Genomic DNA, 23,180 nt, shown 5'->3' on the forward strand with positions numbered 1-23,180 from the left:
TGATGTGCAAGTAATAATAATTATAATGAACCTAAAAATAAATGGATATTAAAAAATTATGAATTTCTTTCTTCGTCATTTATGTAGATACTTTTTTATATCTTCAAGCCTATAACAGCCTACAATCACTGTGTAGAAAATTTCTCTGTCTACAATGTCATCAGGATGTTGGATATCCACTAGAGTGAGTCCTGCTTCAACTAGGATGTTGGATATTCAAAAGAGAGTCCTGACAGAATCGGGATGTTGGATATCCACTGGAGAGAGTCCTGGTTGAATCTGGATATTCGATATCCACTGGAGAGAGTCCTGCCTGAATCAGGTTGTTGGACGTCCACTAAAGAGAGTTCTGCCTGAAACAGGATGTTGGATGTCCACTGAAGAGAGTCCTGCCAGAATCAGGATGTTGGATATCCACTGGAGAGAGAGTCCTGGTTGAATATGGATGTTGGATATCAACTGGAGAGAGTTCTGCCTCAATCAGGATGCTGAATCTCCACTGGAATTAAAGAGTCCTGCCAGAATCAGGATGTTTAATGTTCACTGAAGAGAGTCCTGCCTGAATCAGGATGTTGGATGTCCAGTGGAGAGAGTCCTGCCTGAATAAGGATGTTGCATGTCCACTAGAGAGATTCCTGCCTGGATCATGATGCCAGATGTCCACTATGAGGAATTTGCCCTCATTATTTTAATCATATTGGATATCTCAGGATGATAGACATCCTACAATATAATCAGGGTGTAGATTACCCGCGGAGGAATCCGGCGGCTGTAACAAGTAAATAGGAGTCCCACTGAGGCACAACATACCAGAATTATATCAAAGGAAAGCAGATATCCATAGATGCAATACCTTCTACAATATTCAGAGTGCAGGATATCAACAGCTCTCAGATATGCTTTCATTGTCGTCAGGATCAAGGATATCCAAAAGAATAATTGAGTCTCCCTCTAGTGGATATATAACATCCTAATTCAGGCAGGACTCTCTCCAGTGGACATCCAACATCCTGTTTCAGGCAGGACTCTCTCCAGTGGACGTCCAACATCCTGATTCAAGTAGGACTCTCTCCAGTGGACGTCCAACTTCCTGATTCAGGCAGGACTCTCTCCAGTGGATATGGAATATCCTGATTCAACCAGGACTTTCCCCAGTGGATATCCAACAGCCTGATTCTGTCAGGACTTTCTTCAGTGGATACTGAAAATCCTGATTCAGGCAGGACTCTCCAGTGGATATCCAACATCCTAATTCAGGCAGGACTTACTCTAGTGGATATCCAACATCCTGATGACATTGTAGACAGAAATTTTCTACACAGTGATTGTAGGCTGTTGTAGGCTTGAAGATATGAAAAAAGTATCTACATAAATGACGAAGAAATAAATTCATAATTTTTTAATATCCATTTATTATTAGGCTCATTATAATTATTATTACTTGCTCATCAACTCATTTTTCTTAATAATATGTTGAGAAAACATGATGATATGTTTGATATTTGAATTGGCTGTATCTCGGTAAATATATGTGTAAAAGGCTTAATTTTGCAAATTAGCAAAGAAAGAGTTAACAGAAAGAAACGTCCAGCGATGCGGTAATTCTAATGGTAGCATTTTGAAAACGATTCTATGGCTGGTTTTGATTTTGAGTTTTGCGAAAAATGACGATTTCGCCGAGGTGGCGATTTTTCCGTGGCAGTTCCGCTTTGCGCCATCTTGACGGCCACACAGCTCAGCGGTCAGTTAAATCAGTAAATAATTGTCAAAAGATGGCGCAAAGCGGAGCTGCTACGGAAAAATCGCCACCTCGGCGAAATCGTCATTTTTCGCAAAACTCAAAATCAAAACCAGCCATAGAATCGTTTTCAAAATGCTACCATTAGAATTACCGCACCTCTGGACGTTTCTTTCTGTTAACTCTTTCTTTGCTAATTTGCAAAATTAAGCCTTTTACACATATATTTACCGAGATACAGCCAATTCAAATATCAAACATATCATCATGTTTTATCAACATACTATTAAGAAAAATGAGTTGATGAGCAAGTAATAATAATTATAATGAGCCTAATAATAAATGGATATTAAAAAATTATGAATTTCTTTCTTCGTCATTTATGTAGATACTTTTTTATATCTTCAAGCCTATAACAGCCTACAATCACTGTGTAGAAAATTTCTCTGTCTACAATGTCATCAGGATGTTGGATATCCACTAGAGTGAGTCCTGCTTCAACCAGGATGTTGGATATTCAAAAGAGAGTCCTGACAGAATCGGGATGTTGGATATCCACTGGAGAGAGTCCTGGTTGAATCTGGATATTTGATATCCACTGGAGAGAGTCCTGCCTGAATCAGGTTGTTGGACGTCCACTAAAGAGAGTTCTGCCTGAAACAGGATGTTGGATGTCCACTGAAGAGAGTCCTGCCAGAATCAGGATGTTGGATATCCACTGGAGAGAGAGTTCTGGTTGAATATGGATGTTGGATATCAACTGGAGAGAGTTCTGCCTCAATCAGGATGCTGAATCTCCACTGGAATTAAAGAGTCCTGCCAGAATCAGGATGTTTAATGTTCACTGAAGAGAGTCCTGCCTGAATCGGGATGTTGGATGTCCAGTGGAGAGAGTCCTGCCTGAATAAGGATGTTGCATGTCCACTAGAGAGATTCCTGCCTGGATCATGATGCCAGATGTCCACTATAAGGAATTTGCCCTCATTATTTTAATCATATTGGATATCTCAGGATGATAGACATCCTACAATATAATCAGGGTGTAGATTACCCGCGGAAGAATCCGGCGGCTGTAACAAGTAAATAGGAGTCCCACTGAGGCACAACATACCAGAATTATATCAAAGGAAAGCAGATATCCATAGATGCAATGCCTTCTATAATATTCAGAGTGCAGGATATCAACAGCTCTCAGATATGCTTTCATTGTTGTCAGGATCAAGGATATCCAAAAGAATAATTGAGTCTCCCTCTAGTGGATATATAACATCCTAATTCAGGCAGGACTCTCTCCAGTGGACATCCAACATCCTGTTTCAGGCAGGACTCTCCAGTGGACGTCCAACATCCTGATTCAAGTAGGACTCTCTCCAGTGGACGTCCAATATCCTGATTCAACCAGGACTTTCCCCAGTGGACATCTAACAGCCTGATTCTGTCAGGACTTTCTTCAGTGGATATTGAAAATCCTGATTCAGGCAGGACTCTCCTGTGGATATCCAACATCCTGGTTCAGGCAGGCCTTGCTGTAGTGGATATCCAACATCCTGGTTGAGGCAGGACTCACTCTAGTAGATATCCAACATTCTGATGACATTGTAGACAGAGAAATTTTCTACACAGTGATTGTAGGTTGTTATAGGCTTGAAGATATGAAAAAAGTATCTACATAAATGAGGAAGAAATAAATTCATAATTTTTTAATATCCATTTATTATTAGACTCATTATAATTATTATTACTTGCTCATCAACTCATTTTTCTTAATAATATGTTGATAAAACATGATGATATGTTTGATATTTGAATTAGCTGTATCTCGGTAAATATATGTGTAAAAGGCTTAATTTTGCAAATTAGCAAAGAAAGAGTTAACAGAAAGAAACGTCCAGAGGTGCGGTAATTCTAATGGTAGCATTTTGAAAACGATTCTATGGCTGGTTTTGATTTTGAGTTTTGTGAAAAATGACGATTTCGCCGAGGTGGCGATTTTTCCGTGGCAGCTCCGCTTTGCGCCATCTTGACGGCCACACAGCTCAGCGGTCAGTTAAATCAGTAAATAATTGTCAAAAGATGGCGCAAAGCAGAGCTGCCACGGAAAAATCGCCACCTCGGCGAAATCGTCATTTTTCACAAAACTCAAAATCAAAACCAGCCATAGAATCGTTTTCAAAATGCTACCATTAGAATTACCGCACCTCTGGACGTTTCTTTCTGTTAACTCTTTCTTTGCTAATTTGCAAAATTAAGCCTTTTACACATATATTTACCGAGATACAGCCAGTTCAAATATCAAACATATCATCATGTTTTCTCAACATATTATTAAGCAAAATGAGTTGATGTGCAAGTAATAATAATTATAATGAACCTAATAATAAATGGATATTAAAAAATTATGAATTTCTTTCTTCGTCATTTATGTAGATACTTTTTTATATCTTCAAGCCTATAACAGCCTACAATCACTGTGTAGAAAATTTCTCTGTCTACAATGTCATCAGGATGTTGGATATCCACTAGAGTGAGTCCTGCTTCAACTAGGATGTTGGATATTCAAAAGAGAGTCCTGACAGAATCGGGATGTTGGATATCCACTGGAGAGAGTCCTGGTTGAATCTGGATATTCGATATCCACTGGAGAGAGTCCTGCCTGAATCAGGTTGTTGGACGTCCACTAAAGAGAGTTCTGCCTGAAACAGGATGTTGGATGTCCACTGAAGAGAGTCCTGCCAGAATCAGGATGTTGGATATCCACTGGAGAGAGAGTCCTGGTTGAATATGGATGTTGGATATCAACTGGAGAGAGTTCTGCCTCAATCAGGATGCTGAATCTCCACTGGAATTAAAGAGTCCTGCCAGAATCAGGATGTTTAATGTTCACTGAAGAGAGTCCTGCCTGAATCAGGATGTTGGATGTCCAGTGGAGAGAGTCCTGCCTGAATAAGGATGTTGCATGTCCACTAGAGAGATTCCTGCCTGGATCATGATGCCAGATGTCCACTATAAGGAATTTGCCCTCATTATTTTAATCATATTGGATATCTCAGGATGATAGACATCCTACAATATAATCAGGGTGTAGATTACCCGCGGAGGAATCCGGCGGCTGTAACAAGTAAATAGGAGTCCCACTGAGGCACAACATACCAGAATTATATCAAAGGAAAGCAGATATCCATAGATGCAATGCCTTCTATAATATTCAGAGTGCAGGATATCAACAGCTCTCAGATATGCTTTCATTGTTGTCAGGATCAAGGATATCCAAAAGAATAATTGAGTCTCCCTCTAGTGGATATATAACATCCTAATTCAGGCAGGACTCTCTCCAGTGGACATCCAACATCCTGTTTCAGGCAGGACTCTCCAGTGGACGTCCAACATCCTGATTCAAGTAGGACTCTCTCCAGTGGACGTCCAATATCCTGATTCAACCAGGACTTTCCCCAGTGGACATCTAACAGCCTGATTCTGTCAGGACTTTCTTCAGTGGATATTGAAAATCCTGATTCAGGCAGGACTCTCCTGTGGATATCCAACATCCTGGTTCAGGCAGGCCTTGCTGTAGTGGATATCCAACATCCTGGTTGAGGCAGGACTCACTCTAGTAGATATCCAACATTCTGATGACATTGTAGACAGAGAAATTTTCTACACAGTGATTGTAGGTTGTTATAGGCTTGAAGATATGAAAAAAGTATCTACATAAATGAGGAAGAAATAAATTCATAATTTTTTAATATCCATTTATTATTAGGCTCATTATAATTATTATTACTTGCTCATCAACTCATTTTTCTTAATAATATGTTGATAAAACATGATGATATGTTTGATATTTGAATTGGCTGTATCTCGGTAAATATATGTGTAAAAGGCTTAATTTTGCAAATTAGCAAAGAAAGAGTTAACAGAAAGAAACGTCCAGAGGTGCGGTAATTCTAATGGTAGCATTTTGAAAACGATTCTATGGCTGGTTTTGATTTTGAGTTTTGTGAAAAATGACGATTTCGCCGAGGTGGCGATTTTTCCGTGGCAGCTCCGCTTTGCGCCATCTTGACGGCCACACAGCTCAGCGGTCAGTTAAATCAGTAAATAATTGTCAAAAGATGGCGCAAAGCAGAGCTGCCACGGAAAAATCGCCACCTCGGCGAAATCGTCATTTTTCACAAAACTCAAAATCAAAACCAGCCATAGAATCGTTTTCAAAATGCTACCATTAGAATTACCGCACCTCTGGACGTTTCTTTCTGTTAACTCTTTCTTTGCTAATTTGCAAAATTAAGCCTTTTACACATATATTTACCGAGATACAGCCAGTTCAAATATCAAACATATCATCATGTTTTCTCAACATATTATTAAGCAAAATGAGTTGATGTGCAAGTAATAATAATTATAATGAACCTAATAATAAATGGATATTAAAAAATTATGAATTTCTTTCTTCGTCATTTATGTAGATACTTTTTTATATCTTCAAGCCTATAACAGCCTACAATCACTGTGTAGAAAATTTCTCTGTCTACAATGTCATCAGGATGTTGGATATCCACTAGAGTGAGTCCTGCTTCAACTAGGATGTTGGATATTCAAAAGAGAGTCCTGACAGAATCGGGATGTTGGATATCCACTGGAGAGAGTCCTGGTTGAATCTGGATATTCGATATCCACTGGAGAGAGTCCTGCCTGAATCAGGTTGTTGGACGTCCACTAAAGAGAGTTCTGCCTGAAACAGGATGTTGGATGTCCACTGAAGAGAGTCCTGCCAGAATCAGGATGTTGGATATCCACTGGAGAGAGAGTCCTGGTTGAATATGGATGTTGGATATCAACTGGAGAGAGTTCTGCCTCAATCAGGATGCTGAATCTCCACTGGAATTAAAGAGTCCTGCCAGAATCAGGATGTTTAATGTTCACTGAAGAGAGTCCTGCCTGAATCAGGATGTTGGATGTCCAGTGGAGAGAGTCCTGCCTGAATAAGGATGTTGCATGTCCACTAGAGAGATTCCTGCCTGGATCATGATGCCAGATGTCCACTATAAGGAATTTGCCCTCATTATTTTAATCATATTGGATATTTCAGGATGATGGACATCCTACAATATAATCAGGGTGTAGATTACCCGCGGAGGAATCCGGCGGCTGTAACAAGTAAATAGGACTCCCACTGAGGCACAACATACCAGAATTATATCAAAGGAAAGCAGATATCCATAGATGCAATGCCTTCTATAATATTCAGAGTGCAGGATATCAACAGCTCTCAGATATGCTTTCATTGTTGTCAGGATCAAGGATATCCAAAAGAATAATTGAGTCTCCCTCTAGTGGATATATAACATCCTAATTCAGGCAGGACTCTCTCCAGTGGACATCCAACATCCTGTTTCAGGCAGGACTCTCTCCAGTGGACGTCCAACATCCTGATTCAAGTAGGACTCTCTCCAGTGGACGTCCAACTTCCTGATTCAGGCAGGACTCTCTCCAGTGGATATGGAATATCCTGATTCAACCAGGACTTTCCCCAGTGGATATCCAACAGCCTGATTCTGTCAGGACTTTCTTCAGTGGATACTGAAAATCCTGATTCAGGCAGGACTCTCCAGTGGATATCCAACATCCTAATTCAGGCAGGACTTACTCTAGTGGATATCCAACATCCTGATGACATTGTAGACAGAAATTTTCTACACAGTGATTGTAGGCTGTTGTAGGCTTGAAGATATGAAAAAAGTATCTACATAAATGACGAAGAAATAAATTCATAATTTTTTAATATCCATTTATTATTAGGCTCATTATAATTATTATTACTTGCTCATCAACTCATTTTTCTTAATAATATGTTGAGAAAACATGATGATATGTTTGATATTTGAATTGGCTGTATCTCGGTAAATATATGTGTAAAAGGCTTAATTTTGCAAATTAGCAAAGAAAGAGTTAACAGAAAGAAACGTCCAGAGGTGCGGTAATTCTAATGGTAGCATTTTGAAAACGATTCTATGGCTGGTTTTGATTTTGAGTTTTGTGAAAAATGACGATTTCGCCGAGGTGGCGATTTTTCCGTGGCAGCTCCGCTTTGCGCCATCTTGACGGCCACACAGCTCAGCGGTCAGTTAAATCAGTAAATAATTGTCAAAAGATGGCGCAAAGCAGAGCTGCCACGGAAAAATCGCCACCTCGGCGAAATCGTCATTTTTCACAAAACTCAAAATCAAAACCAGCCATAGAATCGTTTTCAAAATGCTACCATTAGAATTACCGCACCTCTGGACGTTTCTTTCTGTTAACTCTTTCTTTGCTAATTTGCAAAATTAAGCCTTTTACACATATATTTACCGAGATACAGCCAGTTCAAATATCAAACATATCATCATGTTTTCTCAACATATTATTAAGCAAAATGAGTTGATGTGCAAGTAATAATAATTATAATGAACCTAATAATAAATGGATATTAAAAAATTATGAATTTCTTTCTTCGTCATTTATGTAGATACTTTTTTATATCTTCAAGCCTATAACAGCCTACAATCACTGTGTAGAAAATTTCTCTGTCTACAATGTCATCAGGATGTTGGATATCCACTAGAGTGAGTCCTGCTTCAACTAGGATGTTGGATATTCAAAAGAGAGTCCTGACAGAATCGGGATGTTGGATATCCACTGGAGAGAGTCCTGGTTGAATCTGGATATTCGATATCCACTGGAGAGAGTCCTGCCTGAATCAGGTTGTTGGACGTCCACTAAAGAGAGTTCTGCCTGAAACAGGATGTTGGATGTCCACTGAAGAGAGTCCTGCCAGAATCAGGATGTTGGATATCCACTGGAGAGAGAGTCCTGGTTGAATATGGATGTTGGATATCAACTGGAGAGAGTTCTGCCTCAATCAGGATGCTGAATCTCCACTGGAATTAAAGAGTCCTGCCAGAATCAGGATGTTTAATGTTCACTGAAGAGAGTCCTGCCTGAATCAGGATGTTGGATGTCCAGTGGAGAGAGTCCTGCCTGAATAAGGATGTTGCATGTCCACTAGAGAGATTCCTGCCTGGATCATGATGCCAGATGTCCACTATAAGGAATTTGCCCTCATTATTTTAATCATATTGGATATTTCAGGATGATGGACATCCTACAATATAATCAGGGTGTAGATTACCCGCGGAGGAATCCGGCGGCTGTAACAAGTAAATAGGACTCCCACTGAGGCACAACATACCAGAATTATATCAAAGGAAAGCAGATATCCATAGATGCAATGCCTTCTATAATATTCAGAGTGCAGGATATCAACAGCTCTCAGATATGCTTTCATTGTTGTCAGGATCAAGGATATCCAAAAGAATAATTGAGTCTCCCTCTAGTGGATATATAACATCCTAATTCAGGCAGGACTCTCTCCAGTGGACATCCAACATCCTGTTTCAGGCAGGACTCTCTCCAGTGGACGTCCAACATCCTGATTCAAGTAGGACTCTCTCCAGTGGACGTCCAACTTCCTGATTCAGGCAGGACTCTCTCCAGTGGATATGGAATATCCTGATTCAACCAGGACTTTCCCCAGTGGATATCCAACAGCCTGATTCTGTCAGGACTTTCTTCAGTGGATACTGAAAATCCTGATTCAGGCAGGACTCTCCAGTGGATATCCAACATCCTAATTCAGGCAGGACTTACTCTAGTGGATATCCAACATCCTGATGACATTGTAGACAGAAATTTTCTACACAGTGATTGTAGGCTGTTGTAGGCTTGAAGATATGAAAAAAGTATCTACATAAATGACGAAGAAATAAATTCATAATTTTTTAATATCCATTTATTATTAGGCTCATTATAATTATTATTACTTGCTCATCAACTCATTTTTCTTAATAATATGTTGAGAAAACATGATGATATGTTTGATATTTGAATTGGCTGTATCTCGGTAAATATATGTGTAAAAGGCTTAATTTTGCAAATTAGCAAAGAAAGAGTTAACAGAAAGAAACGTCCAGAGGTGCGGTAATTCTAATGGTAGCATTTTGAAAACGATTCTATGGCTGGTTTTGATTTTGAGTTTTGTGAAAAATGACGATTTCGCCGAGGTGGCGATTTTTCCGTGGCAGCTCCGCTTTGCGCCATCTTGACGGCCACACAGCTCAGCGGTCAGTTAAATCAGTAAATAATTGTCAAAAGATGGCGCAAAGCAGAGCTGCCACGGAAAAATCGCCACCTCGGCGAAATCGTCATTTTTCACAAAACTCAAAATCAAAACCAGCCATAGAATCGTTTTCAAAATGCTACCATTAGAATTACCGCACCTCTGGACGTTTCTTTCTGTTAACTCTTTCTTTGCTAATTTGCAAAATTAAGCCTTTTACACATATATTTACCGAGATACAGCCAGTTCAAATATCAAACATATCATCATGTTTTCTCAACATATTATTAAGCAAAATGAGTTGATGTGCAAGTAATAATAATTATAATGAACCTAATAATAAATGGATATTAAAAAATTATGAATTTCTTTCTTCGTCATTTATGTAGATACTTTTTTATATCTTCAAGCCTATAACAGCCTACAATCACTGTGTAGAAAATTTCTCTGTCTACAATGTCATCAGGATGTTGGATATCCACTAGAGTGAGTCCTGCTTCAACTAGGATGTTGGATATTCAAAAGAGAGTCCTGACAGAATCGGGATGTTGGATATCCACTGGAGAGAGTCCTGGTTGAATCTGGATATTCGATATCCACTGGAGAGAGTCCTGCCTGAATCAGGTTGTTGGACGTCCACTAAAGAGAGTTCTGCCTGAAACAGGATGTTGGATGTCCACTGAAGAGAGTCCTGCCAGAATCAGGATGTTGGATATCCACTGGAGAGAGAGTCCTGGTTGAATATGGATGTTGGATATCAACTGGAGAGAGTTCTGCCTCAATCAGGATGCTGAATCTCCACTGGAATTAAAGAGTCCTGCCAGAATCAGGATGTTTAATGTTCACTGAAGAGAGTCCTGCCTGAATCAGGATGTTGGATGTCCACTAGAGAGATTCCTGCCTGGATCATGATGCCAGATGTCCACTATGAGGAATTTGCCCTCATTATTTTAATCATATTGGATATCTCAGGATGATAGACATCCTACAATATAATCAGGGTGTAGATTACCCGCGGAGGAATCCGGCGGCTGTAACAAGTAAATAGGAGTCCCACTGAGGCACAACATACCATAATTATATCAAAGGAAAGCAGATATCCATAGATGCAATACCTTCTACAATATTCAGAGTGCAGGATATCAACAGCTCTCAGATATGCTTTCATTGTCGTCAGGATCAAGGATATCCAAAAGAATAATTGAGTCTCCCTCTAGTGGATATATAACATCCTAATTCAGGCAGGACTCTCTCCAGTGGACATCCAACATCCTGTTTCAGGCAGGACTCTCTCCAGTGGACGTCCAACATCCTGATTCAAGTAGGACTCTCTCCAGTGGACGTCCAACTTCCTGATTCAGGCAGGACTCTCTCCAGTGGATATGGAATATCCTGATTCAACCAGGACTTTCCCCAGTGGATATCCAACAGCCTGATTCTGTCAGGACTTTCTTCAGTGGATACTGAAAATCCTGATTCAGGCAGGACTCTCCAGTGGATATCCAACATCCTAATTCAGGCAGGACTTACTCTAGTGGATATCCAACATCCTGATGACATTGTAGACAGAAATTTTCTACACAGTGATTGTAGGCTGTTGTAGGCTTGAAGATATGAAAAAAGTATCTACATAAATGACGAAGAAATAAATTCATAATTTTTTAATATCCATTTATTATTAGGCTCATTATAATTATTATTACTTGCTCATCAACTCATTTTTCTTAATAATATGTTGAGAAAACATGATGATATGTTTGATATTTGAATTGGCTGTATCTCGGTAAATATATGTGTAAAAGGCTTAATTTTGCAAATTAGCAAAGAAAGAGTTAACAGAAAGAAACGTCCAGCGATGCGGTAATTCTAATGGTAGCATTTTGAAAACGATTCTATGGCTGGTTTTGATTTTGAGTTTTGCGAAAAATGACGATTTCGCCGAGGTGGCGATTTTTCCGTGGCAGTTCCGCTTTGCGCCATCTTGACGGCCACACAGCTCAGCGGTCAGTTAAATCAGTAAATAATTGTCAAAAGATGGCGCAAAGCGGAGCTGCTACGGAAAAATCGCCACCTCGGCGAAATCGTCATTTTTCGCAAAACTCAAAATCAAAACCAGCCATAGAATCGTTTTCAAAATGCTACCATTAGAATTACCGCACCTCTGGACGTTTCTTTCTGTTAACTCTTTCTTTGCTAATTTGCAAAATTAAGCCTTTTACACATATATTTACCGAGATACAGCCAATTCAAATATCCAACATATCATCATGTTTTCTCAACATATTATTAAGACAAATGAGTTGATGAGCATGTATTAATAATTATAATGAGCCTAATAATAAATGGATATTAAAAAATTATGAATTTATTTCTTCGTCATTTATGTAGATACTTTTTTTATATCTTCAAGCCTATAACAGCCTACAATCACTGTAGAAAATTTCTGTCTACATTGTCATTAGGATGTTGGATATCCACTGGAGAGAGTCCTGTCTGAATCAGGATGTTGAATGTCCAGTGGAGAGAGTCCTGCCTGAATCTGGATGGTGGATGTCCACTGGAGAGAGTCCTGCCTGAATCAGGATGTTGGATATCCACTGTAGAGAGTCCTGCCTGAATCAGGATGTTGGATATCCACTGTAGAGAGAGTCCTGGTTGAATATGGATGTTGGATATCAACTGGAGAGAGTTCTGCCTCAATTAGGATGTTGAATCTCCACTGGAGACAGTCCTGCCAGAATCAGGATATTTAATGTCCACTGGAGAGAGTCCTGCCTTGATCATGATGCTAGATGTCCACTATGAGGAATTTGCCCTCATTATTTTAATCATATTGGATATCTCAGGATGATGGACATCCTACAATATAATCAGGATGTAGAATACCCGCGGAGGAATCCGGCGACTGTAACGAGTATATAGGAGTCCCACTGAGGCACAACATACCATAATTATATCAAAGGAAAGCAGATATCCATAGATGCGATGCCTTCTACAATATTCAGAGTGCAGGATATCAACAGCTCTCAGATATGCTTTCATTGTCGTCAGGATCAAGGATATCCAAAAGAATAATTGAGGCTCCCTCTAGTGGATATCTAACATCCTAATTCAGGCAGGACTCTCCAGTGGACATCCAACATCCTGTTTCAGGCAGGACTCTCTCCAGTGGACGTCCAACTTCTTGATTCAGGCAGGACTCTCTCCAGTGGATATGGAATATCCTGATTCAACCAGGACTTTCCCCAGTGGATATCCAACAGCCTGATTCTGCCAGGACTTTCTTCATTGGATATTGAAAATCCTGATTCAGGCAGGACTCTCCAGTGGATATCCAACATCCTGATTCAGGCAGGACTTACTCTAGTGGATATCCAACATCCTGATGTCATTGTAGACAGAGAAATTTTCTACACAGTGATTGTAGGCTGTTATAGGCTTGAAGATATGAAAAAAGTGTCTACATAAATGACGAAGAAATAAATTCATAATTTTTTAATATCCATTTATTATTAGGCTCATTATAATTATTAATACTTGCTCATCAACTCATTTTTCTTAATAATATGTTGAGAAAACATGATGATATGTTTGGTATTTGAATTGGCTGTATCTCGGTAAATATATGTGTAAAAGGCTTAATTTTACAAATTAGCAAAGAAAGAGTTAACAGAAAGAAACGTCCAGCGATGCGGTAATTCTAATGGTAGCATTTTGAAAACGATTTTATGGCTGGTTTTGATTTTGAGTTTTGCGAAAAATGACGATTTCGCCGAGGTGGCGATTTTTCCGCGGCAGCTCCGCTTTGCGCCATCTTGATGTCCACACAGCTCAGCGGTCAGTTAAATCAGTAAATAATTGTCAAAAGATGGCGCAAAGCGGAGCAATTCACAATCGTGAATTGAAAAGGCAGGACAATGTATGTTATGGGCTGCTGTTGGCTAGCTGATAGTACAATTTTCTGCCAACAGATGGCATCAGATGTATGTTATGGGCTGCTGTTGGCCAGCTGATAGTACAATTTTCTGCCAACAGATGGCAGCAGATGTATGTTATGGGCTGCTGTTGGCCAGCTTATAGTACAATTTTCTGCCAACAGATGGCATCAGATGTATGTTATGGGCTGCTATTGGCCAGCCTATAGTACAATTTTCGGCCAACAGATGGCAGCAGATGTATGTTATGGGCTGCTATTGGCCAGTTGATAGTACAATTTTCTGCCAACAGATGTATGTTATGGGCTGCTATTGGCCAGCTGATAGTACCATTTTCTGTCAACAGATGGCAGCAGATGTATGTTATGGGCTGCTATTGGCCAGCCTATAGTACAATTTTCGGCCAACAGATGGCAGCAGATGTATGTTATGGGTAGCTGATAGTACCATTTTCTGCCAACAGATGGCATCAGATGTATCTTATATGCCGATTTTGGCCTGTTTTTAACTGTGTTATTTTGTACAGATAAATGGATATCACCTGATTAATTACTTCCGAATTCGTCTTAAACTTTGATATACAAATGTTGCGACGATTTTTAGTATCATTCCTCCAAATTTTTAATATCCTTTTACTCGTTCTCATCCTTCGGCTCCTTATCCCAGAGTTGTGCTTCACCTGCCTTCGTTACAACGCGTCAGACTCACACACAGGGCAGGAAATATTAGCCCAACACCGCCCAAAAATAAAACAAATCAATAATTTAAATTTTATTTACAATTCCAATTTTTATTTATTTACGCACAAGATTGGTACTGTAGGGCAAACATTATAAATATATTTATAAGAATCTCGGTAGTACAGTTGGGTTCGTTCTCTACTCACAACCGTGAATTGAAAAGGCAGGACAAACCCCGTTATTCATTCATAAACACAAACTGCCTTCATCAGCAAAGCCCAAATGATCGTAAATCTAACCGCCAAAACCCCTATTTATGAATGAGAAACATTTACACCCGACTCACAACTGGTGACGTTCGAACACTTCTCAAGCTGACGACCTTTGTTCGAATTACACCTCTGTACATGTTTCACTCACGTATTTCATATACAAATAATCGCTTTCAGACAGCCGGTCCTCGCATACAAAGATCCAAGCTCGTTAATCCAGCCGCCAAACCGCCTGTTTATATAAAAATGAAAAGTGGTTCACACGCCATTCAAACCTGATGACGTCCGAACACTTCCGAAACAAGTGCTTCGCTCACGTCCTCTGTTCGAACCACAGTTCTGTGAATGCTTCACCCACGTACTTCAGATACAAATAATCGCCTACAGAACCTAACCTAACCTATGCCGAACTATACATAGAATTATTATGTATAATAATAATTATTTATATACAAGAACAAACCAATTTTAATATACAATTCGTTAAAAATAATGAATGCGTCTTGGGTGACGGCCGCTGTTATATACCTGCTTGTAACCTGTTACTCGAGCCTGGCCTTATGACGGATTGGGACAGAAATATTTGGGCATGCATCCTATTACCTAATGCCTCTGTTCACCTAGCAGTAAATGAATGCCTGTCCCCGACCAAACAAATTATATCTATACTTTAAAAGAGAACGTCTGTCAGTCTGTCCCTAGATAGAGACGAGAGGCTCGACGAGGCTCGTGTGTGGATGATGTATGGATGGCGGGCTCCTCTCTCTCACCAGCACTTCTCATTATATTCCCCGCTTGTTGTCTCTCTCTCCGGCCTCTTGGGGGGAGGAAAGAAATACAATTTGTTAAAAATAATAACAATAATTAAGAGTAATTAGTAGTAGGCATCCATCAGTCTCAGGAGACTATGGAGTTGGGCTCTGGTTGTCGGTCTGGAGTGGCCTCTCCAGGGCGCTAAGCCAGGGTAGGTTGATATGGAGGAGAAGCTGTTACCCATGCAGCAGGTCCCTTTAATAATTATAATACAAATAATATGCAACAGTGACTTGTTTGACGGTGAAAAATTAAGTTGGCAAATATTTCAACATAAGGAAGGGTGTACTGATCATAATGGACATTAGCTAGGACGAACAGTATATAAAGAACAGTAATTACAGTGAACAGAACATGATGAACTGTAGTTAGGACATATATAGATGACAATATTACAAACTACATCATCTAATTTACAGATGACACAGATGATCTATGGTGAGGTGAGAAGAAAGCGACACTGAGGCCGTACAAAAGAAAATATAAACCCCACAAATGTGTGATGCCCCCGCTCCTGTGCCAGGTAAGTCCACTACGGGTTCGCCATAGCCCGTGCTACTTGGAATTTTTTGTTCCCAGTAGCTGAATCTATAACAACAACAACAACCCACAAATGGTCAGACGACTGGGAAATGTTTTCAGTAATGGACAAGTGCAAGACCTTGCATGTGGGGCATAAAGTGCACATCACAACTCATTACCCAGCAACACTACCATACAGTACAGCAAACTGATGGAGGTAAGTACCCCAGAACACCATAACTTGTGTTCATCATCTCTTGTACACCATAACTTGTGGTCAACACCTCTGGAAGACCCTAACATATGTTCAACACTCACAGTTCACTCACCACCACACATCATACCACATGAACAAGATGAACAATAGCCAGCGGTAACTCACCCTCACAGTTCTTCTCATCGTTGCCAGTGACACAGTTGGACACACCGTCGCACACATGACCCTCCGGGATACACACACCCATGTCGCACTGGAAGTAGCCGACGGGACACGTCTCCTGCTTCTCTGTAAGGTGATGACAGGGTCAAGGGGGTGTTGAGCGCATGTTAGGGTGTAGAAGATGATGTACAGACGGTGTTGAACAGAGTACACAGACGGTGTTGAACAGAGTACACAGACGGTGTTGAACAGAGTACACAGACGGTGTTGAACAGAGTACACAGACGGTGTTGAACAGAGTACACAGACGGTGTTGAACAAGCAGGACAGAGACTCACGTAGGGGACAGTTGTCCTCGTCGACACCAGTGACACAGTTGAACACACCGTCACAGAGGAGGTTTTCAGGGATGCAGATGCCGTTGGCACACTCGAAGTACCCATCAAAACATGCCCCGCTCAGCACCGCTCCTCCTGCAGTAGTACCTCACAAGACTTTAATAACACCCAACTTCGGTGTGAGTTGCCCGTCCCACCTCTTGGGTGGCTTAATCTTCATCAATCAATTGGTGTGAGTGTCCGTGAGTGTGTGAGTGTACGTGGATGCCCAAGGATATACCCTTGGGAGTGTCTGGCCAAGGTTGTGGCTGTTTCGGATGTCTCGCCGTGAGGGAATCTAAGACTACAGATGGCCCGTTCTCTCAGATGTAATTTATGTCCAGCCAGGATGGAGAAGTACAAGAACTCTCGGAACCTGCTACAGGTAAACTACAGGTGGCCATGGAAGAGGAACGAGGTGAGAAATTAACGAGGCAAAGCTATTCGCGGTTTCTTCCAAAATTTGCCAGAATGTTTGACCCTGGTTTTTATGTCTGTGGATTATATTACACGTGATCTCACTCATCAGCTTTATGAGACGTGTAGCATATTTTTGTTGGGAGCTGATGGTCGTGGTTGATGTACCATGTTGCCATACCATGTTGACATACCATGTTGACATACCTTGTACCTCACTCACAGTAAGTATACCTCACAAATACCCTAAGTGAGGGACATAAAAGTATTTGATTTTTTTATAATATGACGACTGTTTAAGATATTTTCTAGTTGTATATTGTATGTGGGATGATGTCTGCTCTCAATGTATAAGCCTACGGGTCGAATTCTCACATCGAAAACATTGGGAAATCTCTGAGGGTCATATGGGTATTTAGTTTTCAACCTACGTTCCCTTGTTCGTTTACTGCCCAGTCCAAATAGTCGGTGCATTGTTTCTCCCGTCTTTTTCCCATGATAATTTTGTATGTGGTGATCAAATCTACCTGGATTATTTTCTCGTAACCCTATACCTCTCAGGTCTAGGGAGATATGTAGTATCTCCTCTAAGGAGTTAAGGACTTGAAGTTGGTTACATATAATAATACTCGTGTAATATATGTGGTACACGAGATCATAAATGATTCCACATTTACATTTCTAGAGACATTTTTGTGACAATGAGACCTGTGTAAGCTGTGGTGAGGAAGCCTGACCTGCCGTGGAGCTGGAGGCAAGGAGAAGCAGGACCATCAGGAGAGGGAGAGACATGTTAAGGTGTGTGGCGAGCCTTACACACGAGAGACCAACTAATGCCCCAAGATATGGAACCTGTTCACGCCCTGCCTCCCGTTTATATATGTGTGTGTGTGTGTGTTTGAGCCCAGGTGCTTCTTCCCACACATCAACACTCTTGGATTGTCGGAAAGCCTTTGACACAGTACCGCATAAGAGGCTGGTACATAACCTGGAGAGGCAGGCAGGTGTAGCTGGTAAGGTGCTCCAGTGGATAAGGGAGTACCTAAGCAATAGGAAGCAGAGAGTTACGGTGAGGGGTGAGATCTCCGATTGGCGTGGTCACCAGTGGAGTCCTACAGGGCTCTGTACTCGGTCCTATCTTGTTTCTGATATATGTAAATGATCTCCCGGAGGGTATAGACTCATTTCTCTCAATGTTTGCGGACGATGCCAAAATTATGAGAAGGATTACGACAGAGGAGAACAGCTTGAGGCTTCAAAAAGACCTAGACAAGCTGAAGGAATGGTGGAACAAATGGTTGTTGGAGCGGCGCTAAGGCTGGTCGTCTCTTTACCGACAAATGCAAGTGGTTGACATCTGAAGAGGAAGATGATAAACGATTTTGTTTATCTCCTGATTTTCTGGCACGTTTAACATGGTTTATGGCATCGTTGGGGAACACTGATTCACATCCCTGTTGTGATACACTCTACTGAAGCAGATAACCCACCATACTTGGGGAACACTGATTCACATCCCTGTTGTGATACACTCTACTGAAGCAGATAACCCACCATACTTGGGGAACACTGATTCACATCCCTGTTGTGATACACTCTACTGAAGCAGATAACCCACCATACACCATAATGTCTCCTGTCTTGCCCATGTACTGATTCGTTTCACCAGAGACGGGCAGCATTTATTAGGTTTATATAGAGATTCCTCCAAGGTCGAACTGAACCCCCCCCCCCCCCCCGCCACTCCACAACAGTTACCTAACTCTCGGGTGCTTATTTACAGCTAGGTGAATAGTTGCATCAGGTAAAAGGAAAGGTGCCCAAAATTGCAACCATTTGTGTCCCACCCGAGATTCTAACCCGGGATTCCCGACAGTAAATCAAGAACGCACCCAACAGTCCTAAGAGACAAAGTATATCATGTTCTCACCATAATGTTCTATTATTATGAGATTTACCTAAGTTTACCTGAAGACCATCACCTCTAGTGGTCTTGACGGAGACAGGAAGCCGGCAGCTTGTCAAAGGTCCCCCCCATTACTCCCGAGGTTTATTCCAACTGAAATTTGAACTGCATTAATACTTTGATAGTTACGGCTTCGGCAGGTAGGCGGTTCTGTGGGTTTTTAACCCTATGGATGAAAAAGCATCTCGTTTTCTGCCCTACTTTGTGGCTTGTTGAGCATGACGCTGTTGTTCCTTCTAAGTTACATTGAACTTTTGAGAGAAATTATCTCGATTAACATCTTCCATTTTTGTAAATACTTAAAAGGTGAATGATTGTGTGTTATCAGTTTGTTTTTTGTTTTATTGCATGGTTATTCCTGTTTACAAAAAACTGATAACACACAATCATTCATCTTTAAATTGTCTATAAAAATGGAAGATGTTAATCCAGACCAGTTTTTTAAAAGGTTCAATGTTATCAGTTGATGGGAAGAATGTAATCTATGATGACAACGTGGTATGCTGTATGCCTCTTATGGCACTTATAGAACCCGACTGATAAATGTGGAACATTTCTGACTGAACAAAGACAGTATTTACAACACAACCGGCCATCCAAAAATGGTAGAACTTAAGACCAACTGCTCGTCTAACGTGCAAGAAAAGGACAGTTGTACACAAACGTAAATAAGTAAGTACTTACTTACGCACCAAGTAACTTCCCGGCTTAGTAAGTAACTTCCCGGCTTAGTAAGTAACTTCCCGGCTTAGTAAGTAATTTCCCGGCTTAGTAAGTAATTTCCCGGCTTGGTGCCTTTTTCTGATAATTATGTTCATCGACTCATTGACTAAGAACAGCGAACAGTTAATATATATTATTTTGTTATTTTGTCGGGGACAGGAAGCCTGCGAATGTATATACTACTTGTATGGCGTCCCCCAAGGCCGAACTACTTACTTACTAACCCCACAACCGTTGTCCAACTCCTGGGTTCCTAGTTACTGCTAGGTGAACAGGTGCATTGGGTGAAGAGAAAAAAACATTTCCAAACTATTTCTGTCCCGCCCGGGATTCGAACCCGGAATTCCGAGTCGAAAACGAACTAAGCTGTACTACCCACACTATGGTAATTCTCTTCTGCTGCGACTGGCCTCTGGCCCGCAGGGTACAACCCGTTCTCCTGGAAAGTACATCGCATTTTTAACGTATAGATCCCCTAAGGCCTACAAAAACTGATGTACTCAAATCATTGTCCATATCTTGCAAACTTGACGTGATGTCCTGTTTTCTGTTCGTGGGTCATCGGGTAGGTTAGGTTCGGACAATTTAGTACACCACTTTAATAACGTTGGGGCTGCTCGGAGGACGGGCTGCTGACTGTAGGTACTAAACCCTTCAGGGTATACAATGCTAAAACAAAAAGTTTTACCTTTCCTTGCGACCAATGCTACGTACTCTCACATAAACCCAATGTACCTTCTTGTATAAATAAATAAAATAAATATATAACCTTACGAGTGCTTTTTCATTTGTCTCTGATATACTATACAAAAAAATGGACAAAATATAATTGATGAACCAAGCAACGCCTAACTTAGCTTTAAATTAAAACCTAATTATGTAATAATAATTTGTACAAGATTAAAATAATGTTTATCACACCTTATGAGAAAAATTAACATGTGGCCATAGAGATTGTTGCTAAGATAACCAAACGCTCCCACACAGTTGATATAGCTTTGTTCTTATACTCGTTTTTATAACACTTTTTATATAAAATTTTATTATATTAATATCGAGACGTGAGTTTATAGATGTATATCACTTTACATTTAATTTTACGTGACACGTCTATCAATGGTAAAGTAGCATTTATTTCAGTGTATATGGCATAGCTTGATAGCATAATCTTATGTAGCAATGGGAACCATAACATAGGGAGCGGGTGTCAGTGTAGAGTATGATGAGGGTGTGGGAGACCCCACCTGACGCACTCCTCTTCATTGTTAATGCTAACTCATTGTACACTCTATACTGCTCCACCTCCTGTTCTTGGTCCTTGTCCTCCTGCTCCACCTGTTCTTGGTCCTTGTCCTCCTGCTCCACCTGTTCTTGGTCCTTGTCCTCCTGCTCCACCTGTTCTTGGTCCTTGTCCTCCACCTCCTGTTCTTGGTCCTTGTCCTCCACCTCCTGTTCTTGGTCCTTGTCCTCCTCCTCCCATTTCTCATTCTGGCTCCTTTTCCTGCTCCTAGCCATCCTCCACCTGCTGTTGCTGCTGCTTCTCCATCCTCCACCTGCTGCTGCTCCCCATCCTCCACCTGTTGCTGCTGCTGCTTCTCCATCCTCCACCTGCTGCTGCTGCTGCTTCTCCATCCTCCACCTGTTGCTGCTGCTGCTTCTCCATCCTCCACCTGCTGCTGCTCCCCATCCTCCACCTGTTGCTGCTGCTGCTGCTGCTTCTCCATCCTCCACCTGTTGCTGCTGCTGCTCCCCATCCTCCACCTGTTGCTGCTGCTGCTTCTCCATCCTCCACCTGCTGCTGCTCCCCATCCTCCACCTGCTGCTGCTGCCCCATCCTCCACCTGCTGCTGCTGCTGCTGCCCCATCCTCCACCTGCTGCTGCTGCTTCTCCATCCTCCACCTGTTGCTGCTGCTGCCCCATCCTCCACCTGCTGCTGCCCCATCCTCCACCTGCTGCTGCTGCTTCTCCATCCGCAGGGCAGCATACTTGGCCCTCTCCTCTTTCTCATCTACATTAATGACCTTCCAAATGCCTCCCAACACCTCAAACCAATTCTATTTGCTGACGACACAACCTTCATTTACTCCAGTCCTGACCCCCTTGCTCTAAATGCCACAGTAAATACTGAGATAAATAAAGTCCATCTTTGGCTAACTGCCAACAAACTCACCCTTAACATTGACAAAACTTTCTATATTCTGTTTGGCAATAAATCCTCTAATCAAATAAATCTCAGAATTAACAATACCCAAATTTGTAACAAATTAGATGGCAAATTCCTTGGCGTTCTCATTGACCATAAGCTGAATTTCCAGGGACACATTCTAAATATATCAAAAAAAGTTTCAAAAACTGTTGGCATTCTTTCTAAGATCAGATATTATGTACCCCGCCATGCCCTGGTGACGCTCTATTACTCCCTCATCTATCCACATCTCAACTATGGTATTTGTGCTTGGGGTTCTACTACCCAAAATCATTTACGTCCTCTAATTACTCAACACAAAGCTACCATTAGGACAATATCCAACTCTGGCCCTAGACATCACTCGGTACCCCTACTCAAATCTCTGAATATGTTAGATATTAAGTCACTGCACATTCTCTCATGTGTATTATACATATATAAAACGCTGAACTGTAATGCCAATCCTGACCTCAAAAGCTTCATAGAAGGTTGTCAACAGAACCCTTGAGCACCACACCAGAAATAAATACAGTTTTGATATTCCAAGAGTATGACTTAATCAAACTAGAAATGCTCTACAAATCAAGGTACCCAGTGTGGAATGACCTTCCCAACCATGTTAAAGACTGTACCTCTCTCAACCAGTTTAAGATAAAAACGAAGCACTACCTAATAAAATCCCTGTAACCCACCTTACCCCCTCTATTGTCAACCCATGTCTGTTTTCTTAAAGAACGCTGTTTGTCGACCTATTTGTATTTGTGCTGCTTTTTCAGCCATGTTTCCCCCTTTTTTATCTTTATTTTTATTTGTTCTCAACACATTTTATTCTTTATACTCATTTAGTATTAAGTATTAGTCATTAATGTTTTTCCTGCCCGAAACGCTTTGCGTAATAGTGGCTTTAGGCATTGTATGTACTAGCTCTATCTATAAATCTATCAATTTATGTAAAATCTCTTGTATGTATGTACCTTACCTGAATAAACATTTTTTTTTATTTTTTTTATTATC

Source organism: Procambarus clarkii, chromosome 61 (assembly GCF_040958095.1).
Source record: "Procambarus clarkii isolate CNS0578487 chromosome 61, FALCON_Pclarkii_2.0, whole genome shotgun sequence".
NCBI classification, from domain to species: Eukaryota; Metazoa; Arthropoda; class Malacostraca; order Decapoda; family Cambaridae; genus Procambarus; species Procambarus clarkii.